Source organism: Pipistrellus kuhlii, unplaced genomic scaffold, assembly GCF_014108245.1.
Source record: "Pipistrellus kuhlii isolate mPipKuh1 unplaced genomic scaffold, mPipKuh1.p scaffold_m20_p_4, whole genome shotgun sequence".
Lineage (NCBI taxonomy): Eukaryota > Metazoa > Chordata > Mammalia > Chiroptera > Vespertilionidae > Pipistrellus > Pipistrellus kuhlii.
In genome coordinates, this window is record NW_023425540.1 from 43633514 (window position 1) to 43654911 (window position 21398).

At 38.4% G+C, this 21398-nt stretch overlaps 1 protein-coding gene across 5 annotated transcripts in view; it reads right to left on the reverse strand.

The window, feature by feature from the left end:
* The window catches only part of MEF2C (myocyte enhancer factor 2C), a 159833-nt gene extending 138806 nt beyond the window's left edge, over positions 1-21027 (reverse strand). For 3 of the 5 annotated variants that reach the window (XM_036409195.2, XM_045571710.1, XM_036409193.2), the window contains exons 1-2: positions 20835-21026; positions 3056-3142 (exon numbers count right to left, since the gene is read on the reverse strand). The gene's annotated coding sequence lies outside the window, so the exon portion shown is untranslated. Of the gene's footprint in view, positions 1-3055; positions 3143-18355; positions 18389-20834 lie in introns of all 5 variants that reach the window. The other 2 variants (XM_045571706.1, XM_045571708.1) reach the window with 2 other exon arrangements.
* Between the last annotated feature and the right edge of the window lie 371 nt (positions 21028-21398).

Sequence of the window (21398 nt, forward strand, 5' to 3'; positions counted from 1 at the left end):
GCCCAGCAGACGCGGCGTTCGGTGGGAGGGCTCGAGGGTTAGCCTAAAAGCTTCTCACGTGTTAATCATGTAGAAAATAAGGGAAGAATCACCAGGGTTTGAAATCTCGACCTCATCCCGGGGGCCGTGAACTTTCTAATCAGTTTGGAAATATTTACCAAGGCAGCTTCCTCGGGTATTCCTCCCCCCCTCCGCCCCCTTCTCCCACGCTCTCTCTTCTACACCTTACTGGATTTTCTCCAGGGCATTGCACACATAAACCGAACTAACTTCCCAAAGGCATTAAGCTTCCCCTATCCGATAGCGGATGACTTCACTTATCCTGAAGAGTTTCAGCTGCACAGGAAGCAAAACTAGAGGCTGACGAGGAATATACTGCTCACGTGGAAGTTTTAAAAAGTAATATTAAAGATTTAGGAAAGGTTAGGAGGGCCCCTTCCTTCCCTAGCCAAACTACACCACCTCAGTAAAGCCGAAGATAAAATACACTGACTAGTACACACACACCTTGAAAAGACAAGATTGCATGCCAGGAGAACTATAGGTTTTACAAAATGTTCCAATCAAAACATTTTAAAAGGCAGAAGGGAAGATAGAATGGGGAAAATAAATACATGGAACATTCAAGAGTATTCAATAGGAATATACTGAAATACCTAGCTAACTAAAGGTTTTTCCTCACTTTGAAAAAATCCTCTCAGCACTATGTTTAGCCCAATGACTAGTTGCATTTCCGGTTAAGTTCTGCGCTATGCCATGGGGGAGGACAGTGTGATCCTAAAAACCTCCTGCTTCATTGTTGAAGTATTTGATGCAACTTTTCTCAGAAGAGTGGGCTCAACATTTAGGTGTCTGCCTCGAGGCCTCACTTGAAAGGGGAAGGTTGATTTTGCAGGCAAGTATGACTGGATCTGAACTATCCTCAGGCCTCTGGCTCGCCACCATTGTGACTATCATCAGCACAACTAAAATGAAACTCTTGCTTTTTTATAGGAAGGCATGGCAAACTGTCACAAAGCAACAACCATCTGAGGTAGTATGATTTCTTGCTGACTGGTATCTACAATATATTGGTTTGCCTGTTTGTTTTTCATCTAGGGAGTTTGCTACTCTGTATTTATTTTAATAATATGGCAGAGGTAATCTGTATTAGGTTTTCATTTAAGGGACAACTTCTAAAAAATCCAAAAATGTAAAGGTGCACAGACATTTTGAATACTAAGATATGTCTATATATCTATAAAAGAAATTTCATGTTTTCCAGATTCACAAACATTCTGACAAAGCAAACCATTTGCAGGAACATCTAAGTTTATTGCCATAATGCCTGAAACTAATGTAATGAATCCTTAACAGTCTATTTTACATGAGCAAACAGACATAGGCAATTCATGACTTTCAACCATACTATTTATGATGGATCATATACATATTTAACATAGTACACTTCAGTTTTATATTGTTATCCTTCAAAGAGAAAATATCTTGCTCCTTAATATTTGTAAGAATCATTTCATAATAAACATTTTAACAAACCCATAATTATCAACGATAGTACATACATTCCAAATATATATATATATATATATATATATATATATAACCTCAAATGGTGGATAATTTGAAATTAATTTGGATCTGGAATGTATTACAATTGGCCTTTTAAAATATAAGCTATTCCCCTCAACAGATTTATCTTAATTATGTGTGATCCTAACTTAATATTAGCATTAGTTTCTTCCCCATGAGCTTTTATAGTTGAATCAGAACAAAAGAGGCTGTATAGAAATATACAATAGAGTGTTCTGGGATTTAAAATTATTCATTGGTAATCTATAAAGTGATTAATCCAAAATGTGTTTTGTATTCTTTAAATACTTCAGGATTTTTTTTTTTTTAAACCAAAATCATCCTTACCTTTGCCACCTAAGGGCACTTGGCTAGGATCAGAATCTTTTCTGGTGTATGGAGAAGCTGGTATTAGGTATTAGGAAGCCTAGATTCTCTGGTTCAAGATGGGTGCCTAATTAATGTGTGTGCCTTTTCTGGGGTTCAGTTTGCTTATGTGTTAAATGAATTTTCCAGTCTCTCCCAGTTCTATGAATGCAAAGTAGGAAATTCATATATCCTTCAAAGCCAATTGGAAACTTGTGGCCTATCTTGTTAAGTAAAAGGTGATACTTCCTTGAAGAAAAAAATGGTGTCTGGAATTGATGTACTATTTAAACCAGCTTTCCTCTCCCTACCCCCCATCACCAAATATTTTCTTCATTAAATAATTATCATGGGCTTTATTATACATTAAACACATTAACTTGTTTTTCCCACAAAAGAATTGTTTAGCAATATATTTAATTAAAATGCCACAGACAGAAGTTAGAGAGAACATGATGCTCAGGATTTTAACTCTAGAGAAAGCTAATTTCTAATTTCTGTTCAGGTTGCAAACCATTTTACCCCGCCCTGCTCTTTACTACTTCCCTGCATTAAATCAGCAGTCTACTAACACCTTATGCATGGGTCTGCCTGCCTTTAAGCGTGGCCCATGCTGGGCGTAGCTCTTGAAGTGAGCTTAAAAACATATTTTAAAGTAAGCTGGACAGTTGCCACAGCAACCCACCCTAAAATGAAGAAAGGCTGTAGATTAACCTACCCCTCAAGATTATTCAGTTATATAGAATCCTATATAATATTTAACTGTGCAGAATATTTCCAACACAAACATGATAATTTAATATAGAAGTGCAGAAAAATATTAAAGTTAGTGAGTTACAAATTCCAAAAGTACTCAAATGTTCTTTATTTTATAGTTAGAGATGACACACATGGCTTCCTCTGTCATGGATTCATTGTAAAAGAGACTTGTGAAGATAGGCCTAAAAGGGGACATGAGCTTTAAGCAAAATGGCATGGTATTGCTTATAATATAAAGCATATAATGGGTATATAACTCTTTATCACTTTTAGATACATCTATATCGTAAATACCTAAAGACAAAGAGTTTGGCATAAGTTAACTTTGTGGGAGATGATATAACAAATATTAAGTACTCACCACGTACACATCCAGTCATTTGCCTTCCATTCTTTACTTCATCTCTTCATAGAAGTTACTTCACAGTTTGCAACTCTTCTTTGGCACCTTAAAGTGTGCAAGAACAACAAGGTATATAGTTAAAAATAATTTAAGAATGTGATATTAAAGTACATTGGGATAAATTTATTTCTAAAGCCTAATCTGTAGAACATTAATGCTAATTCTAGCACGAAACCAAATGAACGTGGTTTGAACATAAAGTGATGGAAATTGTCATTAATTGTGGTAATACTTATAACCTGACATATATGCAGTGCCAAATATATAAATTTCAAAAATTCTTTCGGTACAGCTTTTTCGAGTGCACAGCATACATCATACAAACTGCTTGTGATTGAGAATCTGCAATACACCAAGGATTTGTCAGTCTAAGCCAAGGTTTAATCGTATCTTTTATCTCATCTCTAAAGATCCTGCATTTATTTTAATTTTATAACTGATGAAGAATTACAAGGAAGACAGTCAAATCCATAATATTCCAAGCTAATAAAATCTGAAGTTGCTGAAAGGGCTTGGTTTATATGTTTGCCTAAAAGCCAATTTTAAATACTTTGGGATTAGTGATGTAGATTCAGTACCCTTTATGAATTCTATTGGGAAGAATGTCTTTTCCTCCCAGGCACTGTTTAACTGCATGAGCACAAACACCCCTATGACCTAACCTATTTGAAACTAGCTATCTTTGACTTTGAAGACACAAACAAACTTTTTCCCCCCTTGGTTTCAGAACGGGTCTAGTCCTCCCAACCTTGAGACATATCAGACCATGATGGTCAATATCCATCTTCTCATCTGTATTTGCCAGAAGACGTTTCACAGTGAAGTCATTAAGATTTATGAAGTCTCTATATTTGGTTTGACATCCTTAAGATTTATTTTTATTTTTTAAGTTGCTTTGGAGTCAAGGAGAAATGAAGAATTTTGGACACTCTCATTTCAGGGGTGATAGCTGAGTTTAAATCATTTAGGCTGAGGCCCACAGTGAGTGAGTCTCAACTTGGTGACGGGTGAATTCTCTTTTCCCAGCCCTGTTTGGTGTTACAGTCTATTAAGTGGGGATCATTATGCACATCTCCCTGGGCCTTCTTGCCTTATAGAAATGCAGTCTTCCTGAAGCAATGTCTGAAAGACATGTTAAGGTTTTTAAAAATGCCACCACAAATTATGATGCATTTCTTCCTTTTCCTGGATCAGTATGCCCAAATAAGGCTTTTGATCTGTAAATTGCTTGAGAATGGGTGGCCGATTAAAAAGTTATCCATATGCATGGCTACATTTAATGGACTTTACCTTTACTAATAAAATGGTTAAGTGTTCATCGGAACATTAATTCTATTTCTTGAAATATCACAGAAGCCTTCCATTCAAAGGACGGATTTTCATACTTCCTCTTTTAACCCTTTCTTCTAGATACCTCTCTGTGTGTGCCTTTTCATTTTTAAAGCTCTTACTCCGGGATGGGGCAGCAAGGGTGGAGGGGGAGAAGGGTGGAGGTCAAAAAACTCCTCTTGCGTTTTGTGTCCACTTCTTTGTCTGGAAAGCAGAGGACTGGGATTCAGTCCCCACGGCCTCTTCAAGACCCAGACGGGGGACACCTCTGGTTTCAGCAGCTCACTTCGCTAAGTTATTGATTGCAGACAACAACCATCCTTCCTCCGGATGATTTGTGTGGAAAGGGAATCCGCGCCGGCTGGGTGGTCAGCAGAAGCGCAACAGTCACAACACTACGCAAATGATTACGGGTCCTCCCCTCAATACTGCCCTCAGCACCTATGTACTCCTTCCTCTGCCCAGCTCCCCTTCCCTTGCCCCTTCTCCCCACTTTCCTCCGGGCGGGCGGATGGAGTTGAGGGGTGGGGGCTCCTCCAGAGAGAGTGTGCAGAGCTTGGGAGGGGTGAGCGCGCCACGTGCGTGCGCTCGGGGCAGGAGCAGGCGGGTTGGGGACCCTCTGGGGGTGCTCTGGGCCCAGGCGCACTTTACAGGGGTTGCTGTCTTGGTAGCGGGTGTGTCCGGAGGGCGGGGTTCACAGTTTGGGGAAACGCGGCCTCGGTTTGGTGGAGAGGCCCCGTGGTAGGTTCTGGGGAAAGCGGGGGGAAGGCGCAATGGTGGCCTTTGGGCTTTGGAAGCGGGCGGTGATGGTGTCAGGGGAGTTGCCCTACTGGTCTGGTTTGGGGAGCTTGGGGGTATTTTTCCCTAGGTCGGCGAGAGGCGACTCCAAAGGGCCTGGGATGAACTCGGAACTATGCAGACAGCGAACTCACCCACGCACCCAGCACAAAGCGCTGGCACGAAGGCAGTCCTCGCAGGCGGCCCGGCTCTCCGGGTGCTCCGCTGCCCGGGTGCTCCGAGCGCTTTGCAAGCCCGGACCCGGACCGGACCGAACGGGGACCAAGCGAGTGGCGTGCAGGTCCCTTGGTGGTGCCGGCCCGCCCTCCCCCTTCCACCTCATCCGGCACCAGCTAGCCTGGTTTGTCCCCAGACTGACCAATAGGAGCCAGATTTTATAGCCCAAACTCTCAGGGTCTCCAGGATTATTTAAAAAACTCACAGCCAACTGCTGGCTCTAGCAGTGAAGTTGCCTGGGTGGATTTGTGCGCACTTGGCTAGGGAAAGGCCATGAACGCAAGGAGAAATGGGATGCTAGGGAAGAGCCAGCCTCACCCCCAACTTCATTTCCCCTTCCAGCAAGAACTGTGCCTGGAGCTCTTGCAAAAATGCCATCCCAGCCAGTGCTGTTCTTTGATCTGTGTGTGGAGCGGTACCAGGGGCACCACGCATGGTGGCAAGATCAATGCTCGGGGGGGCATACTCTGCCGAATAAATCAAAGGAGTAAAATGTTTATAATCGTCATCTTAAAGCTATGAGCTGTTACCAATTGTAGCCTAGAGCCACGTGTAGCTTTTAAAATTTAAATAATTAAAATTAAATACATTTTACAATTCAGTTTCTGAGTTACATTAGCCACCTATCAAGTGCTCAATAGCTACAGATGGCTAATGCCTACCTTATCTGGCAGCAATGTTGACCTCCCCATCTTTGCATAAAGTTCTATTGGAATGTGCTGCTACAGCCCTTTAATTGCATCCTCTCCGTGTCTCTCTCTCTCTCTCTCTCTCTCTCTCTCTCTCTCTCTCTCTCTCTCTCTCTCTCTCTCTCTCTTTCTCTCTGTCTTTCTCTCTGTCTCTCTCAACCTGATTTATGATATCAGTCACATTTTAGGACACTTTTGGTATTTGCATTTCTTGACAGTAATGTGAAAAGCTTTAAAGTCAGAATTTCAGAATCTTCCTGCTGAAAGAGATACTAGGAAACACTTAACACAAACACCTAGTTTTTCACAGCTGAGAGACGTTGGGCCCATACATTTGGAAATACAATAAAGTCACCTGATAGAGTCTAGTATACTTTGTGATACTTTGTGCTAGTCCAGGGCATATTGCTGGGGTTGGCTAGGCAAATGAACTCTAAGAAAAGTGACCTGGTAGAAGATTTAAAAAAAAAAAGTTGTTTTAATTTTTTCAGAAAGGAAGGGAGAGGGATAGAAAGTTAGAAACATCAATGAGAGAGAAAAATTGATCAGTTGCCTCCTGCACACCCCCTACTGGAGATATGTCCACAATCAAGGTACATGCCCTTGACCTGAATTGAACCTGGGACCCTTCAGTCCACAGGCCAACACTCTAGCCACTGAGCCAAACAAGTTAGGGCTCCCCTATATTTCTTATTTGGGGGTGGAATTTTGGCACTAATTCTGGATATTTATGGCAATTATCTTTTAAAAAATATATTTTATTGATTTTTTACAGAGAGGAAGGGAGATAGAGAGTTAGAAACAGATGAGAGAGAGACATCGACCAGCTGCCTCCTGCACACCCCCTAATAATGATGTGCCCGCAACCAATGTACATGCCCTTGAAAGGAATCTAATCTGGGACCCTTGAGTCCACAGGCCTACGCTCTATCCACTGAGCCAAACCAGGTTTGGCTATGGCAATTATCTTTGAAGTTAACCCTTAAAGTGTTTGGATAAGTAGACTCATAAATAATAAATAATCCTACCTAATAAAAGAGTAATATGCAAATTAACCCTCACTCTGCTACACTCACAAACCACGCCCACCAGCCAATCAGAGCAAGTATGCAAATAAACCCAACCAAGATGGCTATAGCCACAGAGAGCAGGAGGGGGGTTTGGGTTTCCTAAGCAATGTAGGAAGCCAAGCTTTCTGCCTGCCCTTGCTGGCCTAAGCCTCCACTCAAGGCTACTAAGTTTCAATTATAGAATGTAAATAAATTCCAGATACCAGGGTCTCCACTTGGGTTGCCAGAGAGCATGACTGGCCTGCAAACCACCACAGGCCCCTGGCCCAGGTCACCCCACCCCCCAAGGGAACTCCTACCCTGATCTTGGGACACCCTTCAGGGCAAACCAGCTGGCCCCTACCTGTGCACCAGGCCTCTATCCTATCTAATAAAAGAATAATATGCAGATTGTCCATCACTCCAACACATAATATGGCTGCCCCCATGTTGTCAAAGATGGCTGCCCCCATGTGGACACAAGATGGCCACCACAAGATGGCCAGCAGGGAAGGGCAGCTGGGAGGCACCAGCCTGCAAGGGAGGGCAGTTGAGAGGGATGAGGCCTGCAAGGAAGGGCAGTTGGAGGCAATCAACCCTGCAGGGGAGGGCAGTTAGGGGTGACCAGGAAGTCATAGGAGAGAAGTTGGGGGCAAACAGGCTGGCAGGGGGGCAGTTAGACATCAATCAGGCTGGCATAGAGTGGTTAGGGGGTGATCAGGCTGGCAGGCAGAAGCAGTTAGGGGCAATCAGGAAGGCAGGCAAGCGAGCAGTTGGGAGCCAGCAGTCCTGGATTGTGAGAGGGATGTTCAACTGCCCATTTAGGCCTGATCCCGGTGGGCAGTTGGGCATCCCTTGATGGGTCCCAGATTGGAGAGGGTGCAGGCTGGGCTGAGGGATACATTTTCCCCTCCCCTCTCCCCCACCAGCTCTGAGCACGAATTTTGTGCACCAGGCCTCTAGTTTAAAAATAATAACAGTAAAACATTTTTTTAAAGCTTGGAGTTCCTCTGAACTGAAGCATATTTGAATTATTGTCTTTATTCCTATTATTAACATTTCATGTGGTTTAAGATAGATAGGGTTCTTTCCATTCTTCCTGAAACCTAACAATCTAAGAGAAAATCATTTAGTTTTTCAAGTGCTTGCAGACTTGCTAGAAGGCCTCAATCTCCCCTGAACTGACTATTGAAAAAGCTGGTTTTGCCTGGAAAGAGGCTATGTGGCCAAAATCCAGTTGGCTCTATCATGTGGTAGCTGTATGATTACACACAAGTTACTGATCCTTCCTTTGACTCAATTTCCTCATCTATAATATGGAGCATAAAGTACTACCCACAAACCATTGTTATGAGACTTAAACCAGCTGCTCAATGTAGGCGAAGTGGTAAACTGCAGTAAAAGTTAGTCATTCTATTCTCATGCAAAGAAATTCTAGTTCTATATCATTAAGTCCAATATGCACCCATACTGAACAGAAAAAGTTGGAGAAGTAGGTTGTTAGAGGTATGGGAACTGGTTCAGAAGAACTGTTTGTTTCACCTTTAAGAGGTGGAGATCTCTTCAATCCTAAAGGTCTCTCTGATTTAGTGGGTAGAGGTTGTCTCATTTCCCTTTCACAGGCATGGTGTCTTCAGGATGCTTTCAAGCACTCTCTCTGTCTGTCTGTCTGTCTCTCTCTCCTTGTTAGCTGCTTGGTTTTTGAAAAAGCACTGGAAACTCCAAGTCCATCCCTTTTTCACCCTGGTTGACCTTTGGAATGCTGTTGTCATCCAAGAAGACATTGATATCTTCTGTCTCCTGCTAACTTGAATTCTTTAGGGCAGAGCCTGCTCAGATTATCTCCTGATGTCATTCCAAATGTCTGATGGCCATCTATGGCAACAGGCGACAGTGGCCTGCTGGTAAGGGAGAGTCCACGGAGTGTCTACGAGAGCATTCTGTGTGAGAGGGACCTGGAAGTGTTATCTGTGGGACACATGATGAACATTACAGCTATGTCAAGGGACTGTTTGCCACTTTTTGAAAAACAGAGGGCATAAATATTTTGCTTTTTTGGTGTAAATAAAACCCTACTTGGAATGTGTAGGATTCCTCTATCTGGTATTCATGCTAACGCTCCTCATTAAGAATACTGAGTTACAACAAAGGAGTCTAGCAAGGAGATATAAAGCCATCATGCTGCAAAATGTACCTGTTTCCTCTAGCTCTAGGTTATTTTTCAAATAATGGTATTTAACTTAGCTAGGAATTTACAAAATTATTTTTAAATATTTTATTTATAACTTAAAATTTTAAATTGAGCAAAATAATATAAAATTTTAATTAATTTTAATAAATTTTTAATTAAGGAGGCAAGATCATGCATAAATTTATAAAATTCCAATACATGTTAGATTTAAAAATAAAGAGATACATAATTATATCCATATTCTAATTTATTAGGAATAGAGAGAATTAATTTTTATTATTTAGGATGAATTCTCTAAGTTATTTTAGACTATGGTGAGGATTAAAAGTAACATATAATAAGACTCTTAAAGTCAAGTCAGTGATTAAAATTTTATTTTTTGCCAGTGCATGCAGTTCACTGAGTCAAAATCCTAAACCCAAAAGGTCTCACAGCCTATAGACAATTTTTAAAAACAAAATTTGTGGTTAGTAAATGTTCTATATCAATAATATTCCCATTTATAATGCAATGATACTTGTAGTATATGTGCAAAACGAATACTTTCATATTAGAATGTGAATTGAAAGAAATAATTTAAATTGCCTAACATTTAATGGTCACTCAGTATTTATCAGTGTTGTGTTAATTGGTTTAATTAATTTAATAGTATTGTGCTAACTGATTTATAAACTTTATTTCTTCTTATTGAAACAACAATTTTTCAGACAGGTAATAGTATTCTTCCCATTTTACATATTTTAAAAACTAAAGCTTAGAGAGGTGGTATTACCTGTCCTGGATCACATAGCTAGTAACTGGGAGACAAAGGACATGACACTAGGCTCATTTCCAATAGATGCCCTGAGCTGGATGCTATACTTCTTCCTTTATAGGTAACCTTTGCTCACAGCGATGATGAGAACAGGACAAGATACAATTGATATTTTTTTCCCATCAGAAAATATTTTAGAAATACCCATCTAAACCTATGTTATCTTTTTCAAGGTAGACACTTAGAAAATTATTTGCTTATTTCAGTTATGTTGCCTTTGCATAAGTCAAATCTTCTTGAGATTTTCCATACAGTCTTAAGACCAGTCTTATTGTTGGTAAGTCTTTATCATTAAGGATGAATTTGTGGCAGAAACTAAATCCAAGACAAATGTAGTGAAGAAGGTTCTTGATAGCAACTATGGCTTCATTACAAAGCAGGTGATTATTTGCTATCTGGTTTGTAAATGGACACTAATTGTAGATACAAAAGGGGAATTTCAACGGTATCTCTTATATGAACGTGTAACTTTTAAGGAGATATCTTGGTGAGTAACACTCATAAAAGGTCTGCTGTTTAAAAAATTAAAGTTATACATCATTTATGAATATTGTGGGAAATACTTTTTCAAAGAATGTACAACAGGCAGGGATAAATCAGAGATCCTGTCTTAGAATCCAGACTCAGACACTTAATAACAATTTGACCCTAATTTTCTAAATGTTCTTATTGTAAAACTGGAAGCCTGGTGCACAAAATTTGTGTAAGGTGTGTATGTGTGTGTGTGTCTGTGTGTGTGTGTGTGGGGGGGGGCGCTGAGGAAGGTCACCTCAGCCCAGCCTGCATCCTCTCTAATCCTGAACCCTGATTGGACCTAAACCAGCAGTTGGACATCCCTCTCACAATCCTGGACCACTGGCTCCTAATCACTTACCTGCCTGCCTACCTGGTCACTGCTAACTGCCCCCCCCCCCCCCCCCCCCTGCTAACCTGATTGTCTCTCACTGCCTCTGTGTGCCTGCCTGATCGCCCCTAACTGTCCTCTGCTGCCAGCTGGGTTGCCCCCAACTGCTCCCTCCCTGCTGGCCTGGTCGCTTCTAACTGCCCCTCATCCCCACCAGCCTGGTCACCTCTTACTGCCCCACCTGCTGGTTTGGTCACCCCCAAATTCCCCTCTCTGTCAGCCTGGTTGCCCCTGACTGCCCCCCCACTGGCCTGGTTGCTACCCCAATCCCCCCCCCCCCACCAGCCGAGTTGCCCCTCACTGCCCCCCCATCCATCCAGCTGGCCTGGTTGCCTCTTACTGGCCCCCCTGCCATCCTGGTTGCCCCCCAACTGTTCCCCCTGCTGACCTGGTCACCCCTCACAACCCCCCTACTGTTCAGTCCTTTGGTTGTCCCTCACTAAGCCCCCTGCCAGCCTGGTTGTAGGCAACCATTTTGTGAGGGTGTGATAGTCAATTTGCATATTATCTATTATATAGGATGGGTCAAGTGGCAATACCAGGATAATTATTTTAGTTGAGAGGAAGACAAAAAATTGTATTTTCATAATCACTTAGTGCCTGGCATGTAGAAAACATTCAATAAATGTTAGCTATTTTTGTACTATTTTACTTCAAGGACTATATTTCTGAAAAACATCTCAATGTCTCAGTTATCTAACAATATTTTAAATATTTTCTTTTCTATCAACTTACATGCTTCAAAGTAGCTTTTATTTCATAAAAAAGCATTTTATATTTGAAATCCTATATAATAAAAGGCTAATATGCAAATTGTCCCCTGGGGAGTTTGACCAACCAGGAGTTTGACCACTCACTATGATGTGCAAGTGGGCAGCCTGGAATGAAGGAAGGAAGGCCTCTACTGGCAGCCGGAAGGCCCTGATAGGCCCTAATCGCCCGTCAGGCCTAGGGACGCTATCCATGCATGAATTTCTTGCACTGGGCCTCTAGTAAGTATAATAAAAACATTTATGATAACATGTTGATTAAACCAATATTATTAAAAAAGTCTTTCACAGTGAGGTTGCCAATTTATATTATCCTTATCAGTGTTATGCCCTTGTCCATATAACATCCTTTTTAGAGAAATTTTTGAATTTATATTTGATTTTATCAGACTGATAAAAATGATTATATATCCATTTTCCCAGAATAAGGCTGAAAGTTTTATTTTTTTGCTTTCATCAGACATCTTCTAAATTGATTATTGATTATATAATCTTATGCTTAAATTCAAGGAATCTTAGCAAAAATATAGAATTAGTGGCTTCCTATTAGATCTAGTTTTTAATTCCTTTTAAATCAATATTATCTGTAGGGTGTAGGCAAAATTGAAAGGTTGCTGGTGCTTGTCTTTGTGTCTCCAACTTCCCTAAATTCACCTTCAATTTGTCTGCTTTTTCTCTGGCATGCTCTATTTACCCAGCAGCAATTTTAAAAATCAATAATAGCTCTTTATTGAGTGGCCCTATCTCCTCACTCACAAGGTCCTTTCATTCCTCAGCAGCATCTTTATGTTTCAGAATTGGCCTGGGCTCTGTTTGAGCAGAGGAGCCAGCCACTGCAATAGCTTGCTTTATGATACAGAGCAACATGTTACTCATTTCAACGAACTTTTCTTCAAGTTTTCTTAAAGGTGTTCATAATTCAAAGGAGTGTCCAGGCTACACAAATTCCACAAGTTCCAGCCTGTGTTGGTCAGGTGATGCTTTCAGGAGGAGACTCTCAGTATGTCTCAGGTACCCAACCCCACTTCGTTAGCCAACATATAGCTAAACCCTGGGTTTAAGTCCATGGGAAGTCTGGTTCTTATTTGAAGGAGAAATCTTAATGTTTTTGAAAAGGTTGGGATTGGAAGATGAGCTCTCTATCAGCAAAATGTCATGATGCTCCTTGAAAATGTGTCTACTTATTATTTAAAAAATATTGTATACTTTAGTACCTTTTGTTCTACTCTAGATTTCCACTTTGCATAGGAGGCACATAGTTGCTGCATGTTCCTTGTACCATAGCTACCATGTTGACACTGGGTCTCACCCTGTGTGCACTGCCTTCTGCCACTATAGGCATAATTAGTGATATTTCTCCAGAAACTCTTGAAGGAGATGTAAAACCTTGTAAAGACACTATCTGTTGCTTCCTGGATGAAGAGAAAAATTTGGAAGAGTTTGATAGAGGTTCAAGGTTGGAGGACCAAATGCATTTTGCCCTTTATCTCCTCTATGATATCATTGATAAAGCCTGTTCCTGTTTGCAAAGACTGGGCACATAAATGAATCATTTCTCAAGTTAGTAGAGCATTAAACATGTAATATAAAGTACATTCCATTCTATACCAAATGGAATGTACTTTATATTAAAAATTATTGCTTTGAGGAGATTCGAAAATAAAATATGCTTCTAAGTAAAACATTTCGAATATTACTTAAAGGGGGAGGGTAAGACACAGTCTATAATTTTCTTGTTTCTTTTGGCCTCTTTTAATAATAGCTAAATATCTTATTAACAGATTTACTCCCATATTTTCCAGTTCCTTCTTCTGTCTTTTCTTCTTTCATCTTTTCTGCTCCATCTCTTCATATTCAGTTGTAAATTTTCTATTTTTAATTATAAACTCAGTAAAGTCACATATATACACACACGACTGGTTTTTACTAATAATTACTCAAATTGTTTTTCACTGCTTTGGAAGTTACAGTTTCTGTTTCAGACCATACCACATTATCAATATTTTTTTCTGATTATATAAATCACTCCCAAATAAAATATTGCTAACAAAGGAACTTATTGTATTTCTAAACAATTGATATATGCTATAGACAATATAGTTATAGAAGAGTTTCTGTGACTATTTTTGTTATTAATCATTATAATCACTCTTTAATTACAATAATGATGATATCATAGGGTCAAGAACAACATGTTTTATGTTGTTCACCTAGTGTTTGTGAAGGATTTATGGTCACCTGTCCACACATTCTCACCTCAGTCTTATCCTATATAATAAAAGGCTAATATACAAATTGTCCCCTTGACTAGGAGTTCAGCCAAGGGGTGGGACCAGCCAGCCAACCACCTGTGGCTCCTCCTCCCTGCCACCCTGCCCTCATCGGTCCCCCGTAGGGGGCGGGGCTGGCTGACCTCCTGTACGGACCCCCTCTACCTGGCTGGCCTGTCCCCAATAGCCCCCATCGGTGTGGGTGGGCTGGACCCCATCTGTGCGTGAATTCATGCCCTGGGCCTCCAGTGTAGCTACAAGATTCTAGTTTGTACAGCCTCTGGCCACAAAATAACTCCTGTACAACAGAATAAAGCTTGTGGTCTCCTTTACATTATTTCTAGTCTATAACCTCTTAAGCTCTCTAGGTCAGTGATGATTGAGCATTCTAAAGCTTGAATGTGCTTGGCATACCAACTTCTCATAAGTACTGTCTAAGTTGTTTTCTTGAAGAGACAGTTCAAGCCACTTTTCACGTTTCAAGCTGCATTATTTAGTGCCCCAAACTCAGGTAGAACTTGAGAATTATTTTTGGCTTACAACTACTATTGGGTGAACTTTATTATTTCCTAATCCACATAAAATAATTTAATAAACGAAAGACTTGAGTGCTAGTTTTCTTGTTATTGTAGGGGAGAATCGACCCTCTTGAAGAAAAGGCCCTTGTGAGGGCAGAACAATGTAATGCAGAGAAGAGTTTATCAGAGTTCCTAAAACCCATTCAGAATGCAGGGCCCCATTCCAGGGGCTACAAGCTGGGAGTCTGCATTAACTAGCTCTTCAGGTGTTTCTTATATACATTTTGCTTACAAGCCCCTGCCTTAGGGTAAGAATAAGCCTAAGATCTGCAAAGGCCTTCTAATTTAGTAACTTTGACTTTCCCCATTATTTGTTTCTGTTCTCTCAACTATTCTTAACACGTTTCATAGAACTTTATATTAGTTACCACCTTTCAAAATAGAAAGGATGAGAGCTCAAAATGAATGACTCTTTCCACTGCCTGAATTGTTGCATATAATAAACAAGCAAATAGACATGCCACATATACAGGGTGTGGCAAAAGTAGATTTACAGTTGTTTGTATGGGACATAATGCAATAAATTATAATACAAGAATACACTCTGTGGTTTGTATACTCATAGCCATATACTTACATTTGCCACACCCGGAATGCTGTCCACTGTTATTAGAAAACTGATTAACCAATATGATGACCTAATTCTCTCCAATTTCTGAACAATTCTTTATCTTTACTTATCTGAGGAGTAGCTCTTTTCTTGGATGAAATATGTTCCTTGAATCACACTATCACAGGAAAACCCGTAGAGTGGGTTTCAGATCCAGGTATCTCTACCATTAGTGACCAACAGACATGTTCATGCTTCAGTGACTGCCAGCTACTTGTGTGCCTAGATTCTTTGCATCCAGGAGTAGCACTGTCCATTGATCATTGGCTTTGCAGTAAAGAGACTTTCTATCAATATAAATGTTCATAGTGATCTCAGTAATTCCCTCTGTCTGCCAGCAAATATGTAGAGTCTTCACAACATGGCCATCCCAGATAAAATGGAGATCCTTGCTCCCAGCCTTTGAACCTCTCTCCATACCCAGGTGGTGTCATTAACCTTTCTTAGATTCAGATATTTTCAACACTTCAGTTTAGGAGTTCTCTGATGCTTCTGTTTCTTAGTACAACATTTGTTTTTTTCTTACAAGAACACATTATCTTACTGGCTTACAGTGAGTGTGGTTAAATATATATATTTGTTAAATTTTTTCTCTCTCATTTTATAAAATGAAAAAATTAAGTGACTATCAAATCCTTTGTATCAGTGTAGCCCCACAGAGCTATGCATGGTAATATAATTCTGAAGGTGAGACCGCTCATGTTTTGTTACCAGGGTACCCAAATGGGAAAAATATGGCCAGCTGGTTGGTAGTGTATTACAGAGTGATTTTGTTTTGCCCACTGATTTCACAGGCTAAATACTGTTGTTAGTTTTAATGATTCGAAAGGCTGACATGGTGGGCTGCTTATAGCACTAGGGAGAGGGTGAGGCATGCCATGGCAGACTGAAAGCCACCGATACAGTCTAGGATTCTTCCGGGACTTCACATGTAGCAGAGGAATACCTTTTATTGGATAACTAAAGCTTCCTTCCCTATGACTTACACAGAGCCCAGCAGAGTCTCGTCCATTCGGTAGCCTCACAGACAGAGGTGACATGACTTGTTTCCAATCACAAAGCTATGAAGCAGTGAAACTGATTCTATGCCTCCAAGCTGCCTGCTTCTGCTCCGGTGCTCTTTGGACAGCATTCTTCAACTCTCAAGAGAAAATGTTTATGATCTTTCCAAGGCCAACGAGGGACAACTTGTCCACTTTCATCGACACCCTTTGGAGACGTAGGGAGATAACTGAATTTTTTGAAAGTCTTGTGATTTTTGCCAATTTTTTTTATGACACTCCTGTCTTTCACAGTTGCTAGAAATGGATATTATTTACTCAATATTTTGCTTGCAATTGATTTACATACTGTTATTGCATATTGTTAAATTATTTGCTGATTAATAACTAATGATGATTTGTTTGAAATGTAGTGGAATAAGCAAACATATTTGTAAATTTAGATATATAATTTAGTTGCTAACCTGTTGGAAATTATTTTAAACCAATCTCTTTCAGGGAAAACCTATCCAAAACTGTCTTCCAAATCTATATCAATGTTTTAAGCCACCTTTCCCCCCTTTAAACTCATTTGCATGTCTGAGTTTTAAAGCAAATATTGCTGCAAAGCCCAGGGTTAAGGTAAATAGTTTTGAATTCAGAACCAGGTAGATGTCTCCTACACAGTTTCTTTCCTGGAGGGTCAGAAAAGAATGAAATATTTACTGTGAATATATTTTCATGACCTGGACTGAATCAGTATGTTGTAGAGCATTATCAACAAATTCTATTATAGCAATATAAAGTGTTTATTAATATCACTAATAGTTATTTGAATAAATATAAGATACTTATATGAATACAGGATTATTGAGTCAGAATTCTGAGCTGTTAGGAAACACTTGCTGACAAGGCCTTTGCAGAGAGGCTGGTAGTTACACACACACACACACACACACACATGCACACACATACACACAAGTTAGTTGTGTCAATTATATGCACTATTTGATATATTCTGCACTTGACTACTATACATAAGCTTGTGCTTTGGTATATTTGGTATTTTTAATTGTGCACTAATATTTAAAAAAAAATTCAACCTCAACTTTTGATCCCTACATTCATCTTCTAAACATATATTGCCACTGATTTTTTTATTTCTGCTATTTTTACCTTCACCATCAATATTTTCAGTTTAGAAATCAATTTAAATGGTAAAGAGAATTTAAAAAAAGAACATATCATATTTTAATGTGTTTATGCTCTTTTTTTTTAAAAAAAAAACCACTACATTTAAATAATTTTAAGATGCTCTGATAAAATTGTGTAATTCTCCAAGAAGCTATTAAATTTAGTGTCTGAAAACAGTTCTCTAAAGGAATGTAACTCACTTTAATTTTCCATGTTATATTTTTATTTATAGTTTGATAGTTCATACGTTTAAAGTCTAATAGAAAAAAAAAATCACTGGATATGAAGTTGGGAGACAGACCCAAGTCTGCATCTACATCCTCATGTTGGTGACTAGGACAGATTTCAAACAGAGCTTCATTCTGTTTCATTTTCTTTGAAATGAGTATTTGAAAGCTTTAAAGATGCCTTCCCACAACTCTAAGATTTCATGAGCCCTAAAGAAGATTTGGTTGAAAGAAATATATGGGCAATATTACTGGCTGTCCAGTATTTTCATGGACACACTGTTGTTACATACATGTGAATTTTATGTGAGGAAATTAAGTCTTTGTAGGAGGGAGATGTAGATATCAACAGAAGTAGAATAAATAAGAACAGGAAGGGGGAGTAAGTTAATTACAAAGGAAGAATGTTAGGTGATTGAAATGATTCCTCTTTTACTTCGTTATATCCACAGTCTAGTTATTCCTATTTGAAAGCCTACTGGCACCAGGTATTATCAACAGGGATGAGTAATATGTAATTTTTATCTTTACTGGGTTACATTTGGCCCGAGGACAGTTGACAGCTGTCAGTCAGGTGGCTGGTCAATGAGGAGATACATATAAAGCTGCCAAGATATTTTTGTTTCTTTAAATACTTACAAGCAAATCATTTTAGCTGGAAACTTCATTGTCCTGAAATTAAATAGATTGATACTCAGAATATAATTTATTGAAGTTAGTTGCTGGAGAATCTAGATCATCTTTATGAATATATAAGGTAAACAAAATGCTTTTCAAAAATGGGAATAATTACTTTTTATCCACTTAAAATGCTGGGCTTAAGATATGAAGATGTATTGCAAATGTTTAAAATGCATATGTTTTCAAATTAACCTTTGAGGGCACATATGAGTCATTGAAACTTTAAGCCACAATTTCTGACTAGGACTTATTAAAATAAAGCATTCCAATATATTGAAGAAGTTGGCATAGGTATTTTCATGACATGAAAGTTGAAAGTTTATCAGAAGAGGACAAACATGTAGCTGCATGTTAAATTAGGGAGTAAAACTTCTTCTCAAAATTAAAAGAAAAATAATATGGAATTTTAGATTAAGACCACAACTCAAGGTGTAGTTAAAATAATAAATTTTAATTATTTAGAAGTTTTGGGGCTAAACCTACCATTATTCCTAATAGATTCAGTCATGCTTTAATAATTCACAAGTGTCATAAAAATAGTTTGGAAGAAGTTTTTTATTGCTTATACTTGGGGTAGATTAAAAATAGTATAATAATTATAGCCAATAGTACTATGCACATAAAACGTAACAAATATAATTCAGAAGTTGATTTAAGAGTGTATGTTCAGTTCAGTTGTGTTGTATTTAGTTATATCTAAAAGTGAGTGCTCTGATCCTTTAGGAATATAGTATTTAACTGACCAGATGATTGAAATCATCAAGTGCATGCAGCACATACTCACTCTTTAAAGGACTAATGAAGTTATATGAAATATTTAGCAACCGTGATTACTCAGGTGCCAGAATGAATATAATAAAGAAAAATACACAAAAAAATACACAAAAAAATAGCACTTGAAAACTACAATATGTTCTTTATTAAAAATAAAATATGCTTTAATCTTTTGAACCATATTCTACCTAAAATAATTTATAATTAAAATAATATTTGGGTTTTAATTTTAAAAATATGGGTTCATTAAGTGTAGATAAGATTATGCTTTTAAAATATTAAGTTTTTTTGTTAGGTGGAGCGTTTTTGGTAATATTTTAACTACACATATTTCATAATTTTAAACAGTAATTTCATTCTAAAAGAGTATATTACTTATAAAGTTGTGGAATATCTGTGTCATCATTGAAAATTGCTTTAGATATAGTTATATGGTTATTTTATAAAAAGTCAGATCTTGTTACTTTCCCAGTACATATCTATATGTTAAGCACATAGATTGAAAGTTATTTATGGGATTATAAGAATAAAAGAATTGCCTCATAGTATTAGTAATTTATGTTGGTGAGCATTTCTCTTCTTTAGCACCAATTCTATCCCCTACAGCCCAGAAAATTGATTTTATGCATAATAATTTATAGCATTCTTGATCAATGTATGCTGTGTGTCTTTTACATTCATTAGCCCATGCTGCTTGTGAATATGGAATTTGGTTATTAAAATGGTTTCATATGTTTACTATGTATAGTCCCTAGCTTTGAGCTCCTTACTAGCTTAAATAAATGTTTTTTCAATTTGCTAAAATGCAACAATTTGTAGAGAAATGCTTGAAGCATAGTTAAAAGCATGAGTACTTGAAATAAAATCACTTTTTAGAAATGTGTCTAACATGTGGTCTCATTTTTCCATCTTTTGCATTAATTAAAATCCTATTCTGAAAATAAAAATATTTTTGCCTAAACTTTTGAATTCACACAATAAAAATACCAAATATATAAACGTACTAATTTTGGAAATCAATGACGCAAAAACATGCTTTAGAACTGTCTTGGTTGTTATTTCAAAGAATTTTCTCTAAAGAAACTTTGTAAAGTAATGAGAAAATGTTGCCACTTTTAATTAATAAATATTCTGTGCAATATATGTTTTTAAACAGTGTATTAAAAATAAAATTAATTTATTGTTCTCCCTAATCATATTTCTATCACATGCACACACAAAAAGTACTAGCACATGAAGAGTCTAAAAAGAGCATGCACCATTCACATTTTCATTTGGAGATTTATTTAAAAATATAGTACTTTATTCATAATAGATGATGACAGAATTAGGAAAAAAGATGTACTGGCATTTGTGTTTATTTAAATATTATAATATATATGTAATTAATTCTTCATCTTTCAGATGTTGAAGATAGTAATGAAAGAGACCAACACTAAAAATATGAAGTATTCCCTTTAAAAGACTTTTTTAAAAAAATCTAACAAATTGTCAAATGGTAACAGCTCCACTTTCTACACTGGGCAAACCCACTGTTGAGTTAGTTGGCTCTGATTCCAATGGTCTCATCAGCTTTCTGAATGTAGGTACCACAGCAGTGCCTCTTCTAAAACCAACTTTTCGATATTAAAAATATATATATATTTTGGCAATTGAAACTCACCAGCGCCTTTCTGCTTCTCCAGGAAGTTGTACCCGTCAGCACCTGCTGAGGGCTTTGTTGTCCAAACTCTGACAGGTAAAAAAATTCCCGTAGAATAAAGCCAGACCAGCTGGCTTTGAAGAGAAACCCCCCAGTTTGGGCTGCGTTTGCCTCCGCTCCTTTTCTATGAAGACCCAGGCTTTCCCCCCTTGATCGTCAACCCGTAAGATGCGTGATCCCTGTGCACAAGTGTCTGGCAGGCCGCGGTGCACCTGCTCCTGTCACTCCGGAGTAAATTTAGCTGTAAAGGTATCACTGACAACCAGACCTTTGTCAGTGCTGGCAGAAGAACACAGAACCGCTCCCCTCCCCTCCCCCGCCAGGCCCCTGGGCTGCTAGTTCAAATGGAAAACATCAAATCGGAAGTCTATCCAAAAATCAGCCCTAAAAGAAATGAGATTGCTTTCATATGGTCAAAAAAAAAAAAAAAAAGTAAGTTTTCTTATTTCATACAGACTTCGAAATTACATTTCCAAGAATAATCTTGGAACAAGACACGTTTTTGTTCAATTAATTGTGGCTGGA